Raw genomic sequence first — 13,158 nt, 5'->3', positions numbered from 1 at the left:
CATAAATACATACTTACATACGGCATCAGCAAAAGAATAACATTACATTCAAGTAGGGATGGATGAAACCGATCTCTTTATTATCTCTGTCACCTTCTCATGTGTTCAGTCATTCTTTGAATCTGTACACTTTCTTTCTCAGTTTAATGTATTTTTAAAAAAGGCACAAACCTTGCATTTCTCATGTAACTTCTTCCAATATATGCTTTGCCTAATATATACTTTATTGTACACAAGGTTTTGTTGTATACATTTTTGTAAACAGATTGAAATCAAGAACTATTTCACACAATCTCAAATAATGAACCATCCAAAGAAGAATAGGTTTCAATCCAATCAGTATATTAATTCAGGAACTTCACATCAACCTGTTTGCTTCAAAATTCATAGCACAGAACTCCCTCCTTCCGCCTGACAATCACTTTCATTAAGTTTTACTTGTGAAAAGAAGCATTCTGTTACCCATTGTAGGAAACTGAATTAAACTAGGATCTTATGCTATTAAGATTTGAAAGGAAGAAGGGGGTAGCACTTATGGAAATTTCTTCTCATGGCTTATGTCTCTTACCATTGGTATGAAATACTTGCTAAACAATAGATAGTTTTCTTCGAATTTCTTTTTAGCTGTCCTTGCTCCATATAATATGCATTAACTGCATTTAAAATATATCCTTTAATACCATTCTACACAAAACACTTTTCTTCATACAAAATCCTCCTTAATTACTTTAGTCTAGTGTAACAGGCTTTTACTTCACTACACCAAACCATTAAAACAGGTAAGATCTCATAATCTAATTCTTTTTCCAATCAGACATAGTATTTTAATTTAAGACCTTCTTGTATTGCCTTCCTAAATGGTGGTGAACAGCTTCATCCTTGAAATCTTGGTAGTGCATATATTAAATTACTGTCTAGCTGTCCCCTCTCCTCCCTTTCTATTTTCCAGATTGCTCTAAGGGGTAATAACATTACTGTTACAGGTCATTTTTCTTGATGTAAATAAATTATATACAGCTCCATTCCTAGTTACTGTTCAAGAGTTAGTGAATCTAACCATTTTTCTTGTCCATTTAGCAGCAGTTAAGGGCAATGCATCCATTAGTGAGCAGCTTATACATCATCTATAAATACATTAAGCTAAAACAAATGGAATATGTTTTGAGCATGTTAAAAATTGGATTGTAAAATATTAGGTATAGTCAGCCTTCCTTATCCATCAATTCTGCATCCACAGATTCATCCATCCACAGCTTGAAATATCAGCCCCCCCAAACTAAATTCCAAAAGCAAACCTTTTCCTTGACTGTGGGGGCAATGAGGCATGGTTTCCTCTGAACAAAAATACTTTTAAACTTAAAAGTGAAATGTGGATGGCCAAAGTGTCATTACTCACAGGGAAATAGCCAAGAACAATAAAGTTTTCTTCCCAAAGACATCGCGGCAGTCCTGGAAGGACAAGTCCTTACTCCCAACTCTTTCTCTGGCAAAGGAGGGAAGAGCTGAAGTTTTTTAGATTTGGAAGAAATCACCTTTTCTGGAAAATTTGAGGTTTCCCCATACTTGACGGGTCGGAACATCCAAATTTTGGAAGTTTTTCAGATGTGGAAGAAATCACGTTTTCTGGAAAATTTGAGGTTTTCCCAAACCTGGCGGGTCAGAAAAATACAAATTTTGGGACTTTTTCAGATTTGGAAGAAGTGACCTTTTCTGGAGAATCCTGGATAATCAGTAACTGAGATAGCTAGCTAGTAGGCATGTGCGATCCATGAAAAAAAATGGTTCAATACTCGGTTCTAAAGTAGGGGGTGCTTCTGCTTCGTTTCTGAAACTACTTCCGAATTTTAAACCAAAAATTTTCAGAAGTTTACCAATATTCGTAATTAATATGTTAATGGTGGACACACATGCGCAATGGTCATAAATTAAACAGCACCAGGGGGTGAACTTTACAGGACTCTCCCACCCTCATTTTTTGAGCTATCCTCTTCAAACTTGGTACAGTGGTAGAACACATTTAACACTGCTAGCTCAGAACGTTTCCCTTATCCTCTGATTTTTGACGAATTTTCAAAGCTTATATAAGAAATCATGTTTAAATACAGTAGAATCTCACTTATCCAACATTCACTTATCCAACGTTCTGGATTATCCAACACATTTTTGTAGTCAATGTTTTCAATACATCATGATATTTTGGTGCTAAATTTGTAAATACTACATAGCATTACTGTGTATTGAACTACTTTTTCTGTCAAATTTGTTGTATAACATGATATTTGGTGCTTAATTTGTAAAATCATAACCTAATTTGATGTTTAATAGGCTTTTCCTTAATCCCTCCTTATTATCCAACATATTTGCTTATCCAACATTCTGCCAGCCCGTTTATGTTGGATAAGTGAGACTCTACTGTAATTGTCAAAATCTGTTCCTGCTTTGAAAGTCTTATTTCCTGTTTCATTGGATTGTCTTTACTTTGAAAGTCCTTGTGGATGAGTGGAGTTCCGCAGGGTTCCGTCCTGGGCCCGGTTCTGTTTAACATCTTTATTAATGACTTAGATGAAGGATTAGAAGGCACGATCATCAAGTTTGCAGATGACACCAAACTGGGAGGGATAGCCAACACTCCAGAAGAAAGGAGCAGAATTCAAAACAATCTTAACAGACTAGAGAGATGGGCCCAAACTAACAAAATGAAGTTCAACAGGGACAAATGCAAGATACTTCACTTTGGCAGAAAAAATGGAATACAAAGATACAGAATGGGAGACACCTGGCTAGACAGCAGTACGTGTGAAAAAGATCTTGGAGTCCTTGTGGATAACTTTAGCTTTAGTACCGAAAAACATACAACACTATTAGAAAAATTGGCTATACCGGTTTGAAATTGTGGGAGACACATGACAGGATAACCCGTGTCGGATCTGCGTTCAAAAGCGACAAAACATACGAATTAGATCCGACATGCAACGGATACGACTTTTTTGCCCAACCCTACTAGTTAGCTAGATGCCATAGATTCCAAGAATTGACAATATCCACATCCATTTTATGGCACCTGATCTTTCCACCTTTGCCACATGTAGTAGAAAGAGGATAAAATGAAGCTATTTCACTGTCCTAATACACTCCAGGAAGCTGTGTTCTCATCTAAAGGAGCACTGATATTATTTAGTAAAGATTCTGCCCTATCTCCCTGAAAGGACTCAGGGTGAATTCCAAACACAAAAAGGCAAACATTTAATGCCCGAATACGACAACCAGTACACAAAGACCCAACATATAAAAACAAATTCTAACTTAACATCTAAAATTAACATAAGACATACATTATAAATAAATAATTGATATAAATAAATTATATCAACATAAAACAAATAATCAGACATAAGCATCAATTCCCAGAGCCAAGAGAATTCATTGGGGGTATATAAGTTGATTATTGCCAAAGAGGTCAACTGGTCTTGCAGGGTAATCAGAGCCCGGATAGGGGTAACAGATTTTAATCAGAGGTATAATAGCAGTATCATTATCTAATCCTCCTCCTCTTTATAAACCAATGAGCAGAAGTATGTTTTCAGTTGTTTCTTGAAAGCATGGAGGGAGGGTATCATCTTTATTTCCTTAGGAAGGGAGTTTCACAGGTGGGGGGCAATCATGGAGAAGGCCCTTTCTCTCATTCCCACCAGTCATGCTTGAGATGGAGGGTGGGACCGAGAGCAGGGCCTCCTCTGATGATGGCAGTGTCTAAATTGGTCTTTAACGGGAGATGTGATTAATCAAATAGCCTGGACCCGAGCCATTTAGGGCTTTAATAGACACCCGCCTGTGCTGAAGCACTTTGTAAAATTCAGAATGAGGGAGCAGACAGCTGCTGAACAAGACCCCAGGGGCATAGCTTGGTAGCAGGAGGCCAGCTGATCCCATGGGACAGGTAACTGATTGCCTCCACTGCTATCACTTTCACTTTTTTCACCTCTTATGCCTTTGGAGTGCTGATGTGCATCTCACTCGGAAATGCAAAAAATACGGATTATGGAACTGATTTGTGGCCAGCTTATCTGGCTAATGTGATAACTTTCCTGGCCTCAAATCCATCCCAGACACGTCAATCTAATCGTCACAGTGAAACCAGTTTCTCCCAGATCGATTCAAAACCGACCTAACTGGTCAGTATAAATGTGCCTGGAGGCATTGAACTGTCTGAGTGTAATGAAATGTGTGATTTCTACTAAGGTTATCAGGCAGGTAGATGGATTGTGGGCAATATTTTTCTCAACAGTGTCAACAAAAGGTGGGAAGGATTCTTGCAGTAAGTTCCATTATTGATGAAACTTATCAACAGTCCAGACTAATTCCATAAGTGCAATGGAACATTATTGTAGCATTCCTGAAGCTTTTGGCGCTTCCTGAAAATCAGAGCAAGGTTTTAGGATGCACGGGGAAATCCAATGGAAAGAGGAGATTACTGCCTTAAAAGTTTTTCATGGAACCTGTTCCATCAACAGAATTATCCCTTTGCATTTTGGCTTTTGACCCCACTATTCAATGACAGATGACAAATGGGGATGCTGTGACCTACTACAGCAGGATTGTGCACATATAATACAATTTTCTTTTCACTTTAACTTTTCTCCTTTTCTTCAGCTAAAAGAATTGCCAGGCTTTTAATCCATATTCACCGTACACAAAATAGCATACGTTGTTCTGAAAGAAAGAATAATTACACATACATTCCATGCCCCACCATAAGACTACAAGAAAAATAAACCCTCAGACTTAAATTAATGGGAGTTCATTCCACAAAAGCACTTGGGTTTCATATGTTGCAAGATGAAATGTAAAACCATTTTCTTGATAGGTAATTAAAAGTCTTGTACAAAAGAGGCACTACAAAGGAGAGAATGTGTGTTTGCATGTGCACGCATGCAGTTTTCACAAAAATTAGCCCCCCATTCCTATATGTTCACCCACCAATTTTTTTAGTACATTCTGCTTTCAAATGTACAAACAAAATAATGGCAGCATTCTGTATCAACTGTTTAGTTAAGTATACTTAATAAAATAATCTTTTCTGGACTGACACCACCCTCAAAACTTGATAGAAATGCCATTCACTCATATTGTGATTGCTGTCAAAATGGACCACCTCCTTTTCAGGTGGGTACATTGTTACCTGGTTAGGTACATTGGGGTTGGGAATTATTATTGTGGTTATAGTGTCATAAACGTAACTATATTCCGACTATTAATAAAGAAGAGTTCACTAGACTTACACACACACATACACATATATATTTACTTATGAGTTACTACTTAGTGACAATTGTGACATTATTGCCATAATTGTAACTCCCGAACAACCTACTTTACTGGGAAGTGGTAGGTCACTTCTGCGAATGGGAGAATAATATAAGTGTCACATTTGTGGGGGATCACGCCAGAAGAGGTTACTTAGTTAAGTACAGGATAAGTACAGGTTAAGCAAGGGATATGTTTCATGAACCCACATGGATATCTGAAACTATGGATAATAAACCTTATATTTTGACTCTTTTTGGATTAGAAACATACCATTGAATCCCATTGGAGCACCAAGAGAGGATGAGGGATGGATATCTTTGGGAGTGTGGGTGAATGAAACTTTGGATACAGGACAGCCCGTAGCCAGGATTTTGATTCGGGGGGCGGGAGGGGGGGCTTTTGTATTGTTATCCCAATACCCTCATGCATATGGGACATATTGAGCATGGTGATCAGATCATGATATGAATATACATAACATAAATAAATGTTATTTATTTACTTTCATTAACAAAATGTTTAGAATATTTTTTCCTGGGAATTTGGGGGGTGGGGTGAAGCCCCTCAAGCCTCCCCCCCCCAGCTACATGCTTGTGTGGATAACATATCTGTGAATAAAGTTGGGTCGTACTATATACTAACTAAGGGCGTATCTACACTGTAAAATTAATGCAGTTTGACACCACTTTAATTGCTATGACTCAGTGCTATGGAATCATGGGGGCTGAAGTTTTACAAGAACTTTAGCCTTCTCTATCAAACAGGGCTGGTTCCTCACCAAACTACAACTCCTAGTTTTCCATAGCATTGAGCCATGGCATTTAAAGTGGTGTCAATCTGCATTAATTCTGCACCCCAAGTTTCTAATATAGAATACTAGTCTATCTTCATATTTATTTATATAATGTCATAAAGACACATGTTGGATTCAGCAAAAGGAACCAGTCTGCACCTCAAGGAGATCAGTGTGAATATCCTGTACATTTATGCAATCAAAGACACATTTTAAAAAAAAAGAAAATCAGAAAGTAGGAGGGAAAGAAATTGTATGTACATTTATTTATAACTGGATATGAATATATTCAGTAATTTAAGTAAAATAACTAAAAGCACAAACATATTCAAGTTGAATTAAATCATATACATTAAGGTTATATTTAATTCTAACACATTTCCATACATCTGCAAACCATTGCATTTATCTAGGATTTCAAATCTAACATTGAGAAAAACTAAAAAAGATGGTTAAAGAATATTAATCATTTTGATTTTCATACATCAACTCCCTCATCACGTACCATGATGTTCAAAATTCAAGTTTCTGTCTAGACTTTACATGTTTCTAGAGGTGCTTCCAATTTGAATCATAGTGAGAGCCTAAACCATTTCCCTTACTTCCACCACCGCACAGTTATCTCTTCATTTTGACCACAAAAAATAAATGGCTTTGTTGGAATCATTTCCAGACTTTTCTGACTCACTTTACATAAACGTTGATTATTCCTGGCCACCTCTAGTCTCTTTTGTTATCAGAAGCAAACTTCCCATTTCTTATTTTTGGCTTTCAAACAGTTAAAATACAAATAAAACAAGTCACCAGTGGAGATCAGGACCTCTATTCATTTAACACTATTGTGGGTAGGCTGGACATTTCTCAGCCTCAATTGGTGCCAACAACCACGTGGAGGATGGAATTACCCTAACACCCACTTACTAAAAGAAGTTACATGTGTTGAACACAAGGCTTGTGGGCCAAATTTGGCCCAACATATCATTTTATGTGGCCCATGAGGCCTACAATGTTAAGGCAATATAGTTTCATTTATACAGTCTTACAATTACAAAGTACACTTTGAAGGCAACTATAAGGCTGATGTGACTGTTGGTAAAAATGAGTTGGACATCTCTGATCTATAAGATAAAATACAGACACTAAACTTCTGTTTAGGGGAGATGCCTATTTATTTATCAGAAAGGCAGAACTTATAATATAGTAGGAAGATCCCTAGAAATCTGTAGTTGCTGTTATTTGCCATCAAGTCAGCTTGGACTAATGGCAGCCTTATGAATGAGAAACTTCCAGGAGCAGTAGTCCTCAATCTCATTATATGTCCAAAGTATAACAGTCTCTGTTGACTAGCTGTGGTTTTTTGAGAAGAGTTCAATCCTGATTTAATCTAGGACAAATTATTTTGTCATTTTAATAGTAAACAGTATCTATAAAACTCTCTTCCAATGCAACATTTCAAATAGTTAGATCTTCCTGTCAGCATTCTTTACTGTCCAGCTTCTACAACCATATTTCTATATCAAAACTATAATGGCACTGATTATTCAAATTTTGATATTTAATTATAATGTATTTATTTATTTATTATTTATTTCCATCATTTATATGCCGCCCTTCTCACCCGAAGGGACTCAGGGCGGCTCACAATACAGTAGAAAAATAAAACATAGCAATATAAAACAATCAATTTAAAACAATCCCATAAATACATTTAAAACAGTATAATAAAATACTTAATCCATTCGTCCACATAAACCTTGCACGTAAACCTTAGTCCGGACCGAGTTAAAGCCATCATAATTCATTCATTAAACGCTTGTTTGCAAAGCCAGGTCTTTACCTTTTTTCTGAAACTCAGAAGGGATGGAGCCTGGGGAGGGAGTTCCACAGCCGAGGAGCCACCACCGAGAAGGCCCTGTCCCTCGTTCCCACCAGCCGCACTTGTGAGGCAGGTGGGACCGAGAGCAGGGCCTCCCCAGACGATCTTAAAGTTCTCATGGGCTCATAGGAGGAGATACGTTCGGATAGGTAAGTTGGACCGGAACCGTTTAGGGCTTTGTAGGCCAAAACCAGCACTTTGAATTGGGCTCGGTAGCATATTGGCAGCCAGTGGAGCTGACGCAACAGAGGAGTGGTGTGCTCCCTGTACGCCGCTCCAGTTATAAGCCTGGCTGCCGCTCGTTGTACTAATTGAAGCTTCCGGGCCGTCTTCAAAGGCAGCCCCACGTAGAGCGCGTTGCAGTAGTCCAAACGAGCTGTAACTAGAGCGTGGACCACCGTGGCCAAGTCAGACCTCCCAAGGAACGGGCGCAGCTGGCGCACAAGTCTGAGTTGTGCAAAGGCTCTCCTGGCCATCGCCGAGACCTGGGGTTCCAGGCTCAGCGATGAGTCCAGGAGAACCCCCAGACTGCAAACCTGTGTCTTCAGGGGGAGTGCGACCCCGTCCAACATAGGCTGTAACCCTATTCCCTGTTCAGCCTTACGACTGACCAGGAGGACCTCTGTCTTGTCTGGATTCAATTTCAATTTGTTAGCCCTCATCCAGTCCGACACAGCGGCCAGACACCGGTTCAGGACCTGGACAGCCTCCTTAGTGACAGGTGGGAAGGAGTGACAGAGCTGGACATCATCTGCGTACAGATGACACCTCACCCCGAAACTCCGGATGATCTCTCCCAACGGCTTCATGTATATGTTGAACACCATGGGGGACAGTACTGACCCCTGCGGGACCCCACAAGTCAATGGTTGTGGGGCCGAGCAGGTGTCCCCCAAGGACACCATCTGGGACCGACCCTCCAGGAAGGACCAGAGCCACTGCAGAACAGTACCTCCAAGCCCCATCCCGGCAAGGCGCCCCAGAAGGATACCGTGATCGACGGTATCGAAGGCCGCTGAGAGGTCCAGCAGAACCAGCAGGGACACACTCCCCCTGTCCAGTTCCCGGCGTAGATCATCGACTAAGGCGACCAAGGCTGTCTTGGTACCATGCCCCGGCCTGAAGCCAGACTGCGCCGGATCCAGAAAATCAGTGTCAACCAAGAATGCCTGGAGTTGTGCGGCCACCACACGTTCCATGACCTTGCCCAAAAAGGGGAGATTGGAAATAGGCCGAAAGTTCTCTAATTGAGTGGGGTCCAGTGATGGCTTCTTCTACAGCGGTTTGATCACAGCCAATTTGAGGCTCGCTGGAAAAATGCCTTCCTGAAGGGAGGCATTCACCACCACCTTCACCCACTCGGCCAACCCCCCTCTGGCTTCCTTTATCAGCCAGGATGGGCAGGGGTCTAGGATGCATGTGGTAGCCCTCACCTCTCCAAGCACCTTGTCCACATCCTCAGGCTGAACCAATTGAAAAGAATCCATCAAAATAGGACAAGCAGGTTACATCGTGTTACATCCTCGGAGACTGCCGTTAATATGGTGTCAAAGCCGGAGCGGATCAGAGCGATTTTGTCCGCAAAGAACCGAGCAAATGCTTCGCAGCGGGCTGCCGAGTTGTCAGGGATCCCGTCTTGAGCGACGGGATTTAACAAGCCTCTGACAACCCGGAACAGCTCCGCCGGACGGTTCTTTGCAGACGCAATATTAGCTGCCAAGAAAGCATTCTTTGCAGCATCTATTGCCGCGGCATATGCCCTGAGGTAGAGACACAGCCGTGTTCGGTCTGATTCGTTCCACTCTGAACGCCACACGCGCTCTAGTTCCCTCTTTTTTCGCTTCATCGCTGCCAACTCCTCAGTAAACCAAGGAGCTGGTTTAGCTCGGTTACTCGAGAGGGGAAGTTCCGGAGCAATCGTGTCTACTGCCCTAGTCATCTCCCTATTCCAGAGAGAGACCAGGGCATCAACAGGATCACCAACCGAGGTGGCAGGAAACTCCCCAAGAGCCGTCAGGAATCCATCTGGATCCATAAGTCTCCGGGGGCAGACCATTTTAATAGGTCCCCCACCCCTGCGGAGGTTAGGTGGTGCATTCAGCCTAAACCTGATCAGGTGATGGTCGGTCCATGGCAAAGGAGCGATGGTAAGCTCCTCCACACCGCCACCTTCCTCCCATCCCTGGCAGAAAACCAAGTCAAGTGTGTGCCCCGCTCTGTGGGTGGGACCAGATACCAATTGGGACAGCTCCATGGTTGCCATGGAGGCCATGAAGTCCTGAGCCGCACCAGTCAGGATGGTCTCAGCATGGACATTGAAGTCCCCCAGCACTAAAAGCCGCTGGGACTCCAATGCCAGGCCCGAGACCACCCCCGCTAGCTCAGGTAGGGAGACTGTAGTGCAGCGGGGTGGGCGGTACACTAACAGAATCCCCAATCTGTCCCGGTCACTCACCCTCAGGTGGACACATTCAAACAAGGTTGACTGCGGGATGGGGCACCTGATCAGGATAGACTCCTTATAGACCAGTGCAACACCGCCTCCCCGTCCTCTGGATCTTGGTTGGTGCTGCACGGCATACCCGGGAGGACAAAGTTGGGTGAGATTGACCCCACCCGCCTCATCCAACCAGGTCTCCGTTGTGCACACCAGGTCTGCCCGTTCATCCAAGATGAGGTCTTGGATGATTGCTGTTTTTCCATTTACAGACCTGGCATTCAACAGCACCACTTTTAATCCGGAGGAACCGCCAACCTGGGTATCCAAGTTTACCATATCAGGAGGCCGTTTTAAATCTACAAGTAATCTCTTCCTCTCCCTAGGCCGAATCAGTTTTGGCCTCCCTTTCCCGTATCTCCCCCTCCCCTGGATTACCTCTATGGGGGCCCCTCGGCTAGTGGACATCCTCCCCCCCCTCCATGGCCCCTCTCCCCTTCTTCCGTCATTGGGCTGGCACTAGCTTTCAAATATGAGCCAGATCCCTGCTTAAATTGTATCTCACTCCACTCTCCTTTGGATGTAGCTCTTTCATCTCCCCATTCCCCCCACTTGGGAGTTACTAGCGTAAAGTACAATATAAAGTTCTTTAATTTCCCAAAAGTGCAAAGTGCTAAAGGTGGAGGGGAATCTAGTTCATAGATTGTTCTAATAGAATCAATGGAGTGAGGGAGGTAGATCAACAAGCTAAGGGATAACAATAAAATCACCATTAAAGTGCCAGAAGCTTTAGCTCTTACTACAGCGTTATACAGTTCTTCCAATAATAAGGTGACTTTGTGCTTCAACATCCCCGGTAAGACTACAGCTGTTCTGAAGGTGAATAAGGCACACCCTCCCCTAGCTTCTTAGGCAACCCACCCCAACCCTCAACTTGTAGCTCTGAGTTAACACGGCTGAACACAATTCATAGCAGCATGGAAAATTCATAACATTAAATTATGAGGGCTAGATAAAGTGCTCAGTCCAGATGATCATCAATAAAGTGCTAACAGTGCATTTCTAGATGGAATGCGGTGCTGGAGCAGTCCAGTGATGGTTGGGTGGGAAGACAATGCACAGGCCCTGCTGGCCTAAGTGGGTCAGCAGACTGAGTGGATTGGCAAGCTGACTCACTGAATAGCAGGGATTAATTATAATCTTTACACTTGAATATAGCTGCCTTTCCACATGTTTGTCTTCTTCTGATTTCTTGGCTACAGGTTCCATTTTCATTAATGTCGAAGGCAAGTCTTCATTACCCCCTTTAAATTTATGGAAATCATCTATGATAATTATTTTTATTTTCTTAATATTTAACGGTATTCCTGATTTTGCACCCTTTTCCCTTATCTTTCATTAGTACTTGATTGAAGTCATTGGTGTTTTCTGCAATGATATGGTGTCATCTGCTTCTCTTAAATAATTGATATTACTCCCCCTAATTTTCATGTCTCCTTCCTCCGAGTCTAATCCTGCTTTCCACATGATATGTCATATGTATAAATTAAATAGTGACTGTGATAAAATGCAGTCTTGTTTGGCTCCCTTGTGAGGTGGAAAACATTCTGTTTCTTCATATAATTTTTTATAGTGACCTAAAGATGAGACCATCAAAAATAGAAAGGGATCTCAAATTAGGAATTTTGCTAATGTCTATTATTATTTAGCAGGCTTGAGCAAATTTTTTGTTAGTTCGTTAAATTCGTTAAAAATTAGTTTCGCAAGTACTTTTGAATTGACATTTGAAACATCTGCTCACTGCCTTACAAATATTACGAATTTGAATCAAAAAAGTACCTTTTTTCATTTGTTTCTGATGTCTTCAGATGTAGCTGTAGCCCCTCTGAGAGGAGAAGCCATGTTGGCATGCCTCTCAGCCAATCAGAGCGGAAGAGAGAGGGAGGGAGAGGCATGGCCATCGATCTGCTAGCATTTTTAAAAAACGTTGCTTTCATAATAGCTTTCAAAATGCAGGAGAACAAGCCTCTGAATTTTGACCATTCTTTTAAGTGGAAATGAAGCAAGTTGCCATTATGAGCCAAAAACTCCATTTCCCAGAAGCCTTAGCAAGCCAATCAAAGTGGAAGGAAGAAGGACAGGGAGGCGTGGCCATCGATCTGCTAACAGTTGCTTCAAAAATCCCCAAAAATCAGTGGATGGGTCAAACATTGTCATAGCATTAACTGTCATAGCATTAATACAAACTCTCAAGCAACCAGAGACGACTCTCGGTTATCCGACATTGACTGCTCTCCACGGGTGCCAGTTAAATGAGAGTCGACTGTCATAGCATTAATACAAACTCTCAAACAACCAGAGATGACTCTCAGTTATCCGACATCGACCACTCCCCTCGGGTGCCGGTTAAATGAGAGTCGACTGTCATAGCATTAATACATACTCTCAAGCAACCAGAGATGACTCTGCGTTATTCAGCATCAACCACTCCCCTCGGGTGCCGGTTAAATGAGAGTCAACTGTCATAGCATCAACCACTCCCCTCGGGTGCCGGTTAAATGAGAGTCGACTGTCATAGCATTAATACATACTCTCAAGCAACCAGAGATGACTCTGCGTTATTCAGCATCAACCACTCCCCTCGGGTGTCGGTTAAATGAGAGTCAACTGTCATAGCATCAACCACTCCCCTCGGGTGGCGGTTAAATGAGAGTCAACTGTCATAGCATTAATACAAACTCTCAA

Source organism: Anolis carolinensis, chromosome 5, assembly GCF_035594765.1.
Source record: "Anolis carolinensis isolate JA03-04 chromosome 5, rAnoCar3.1.pri, whole genome shotgun sequence".
Lineage (NCBI taxonomy): Eukaryota > Metazoa > Chordata > Lepidosauria > Squamata > Dactyloidae > Anolis > Anolis carolinensis.
Note: the sequence above shows the minus strand (reverse complement) of the source record.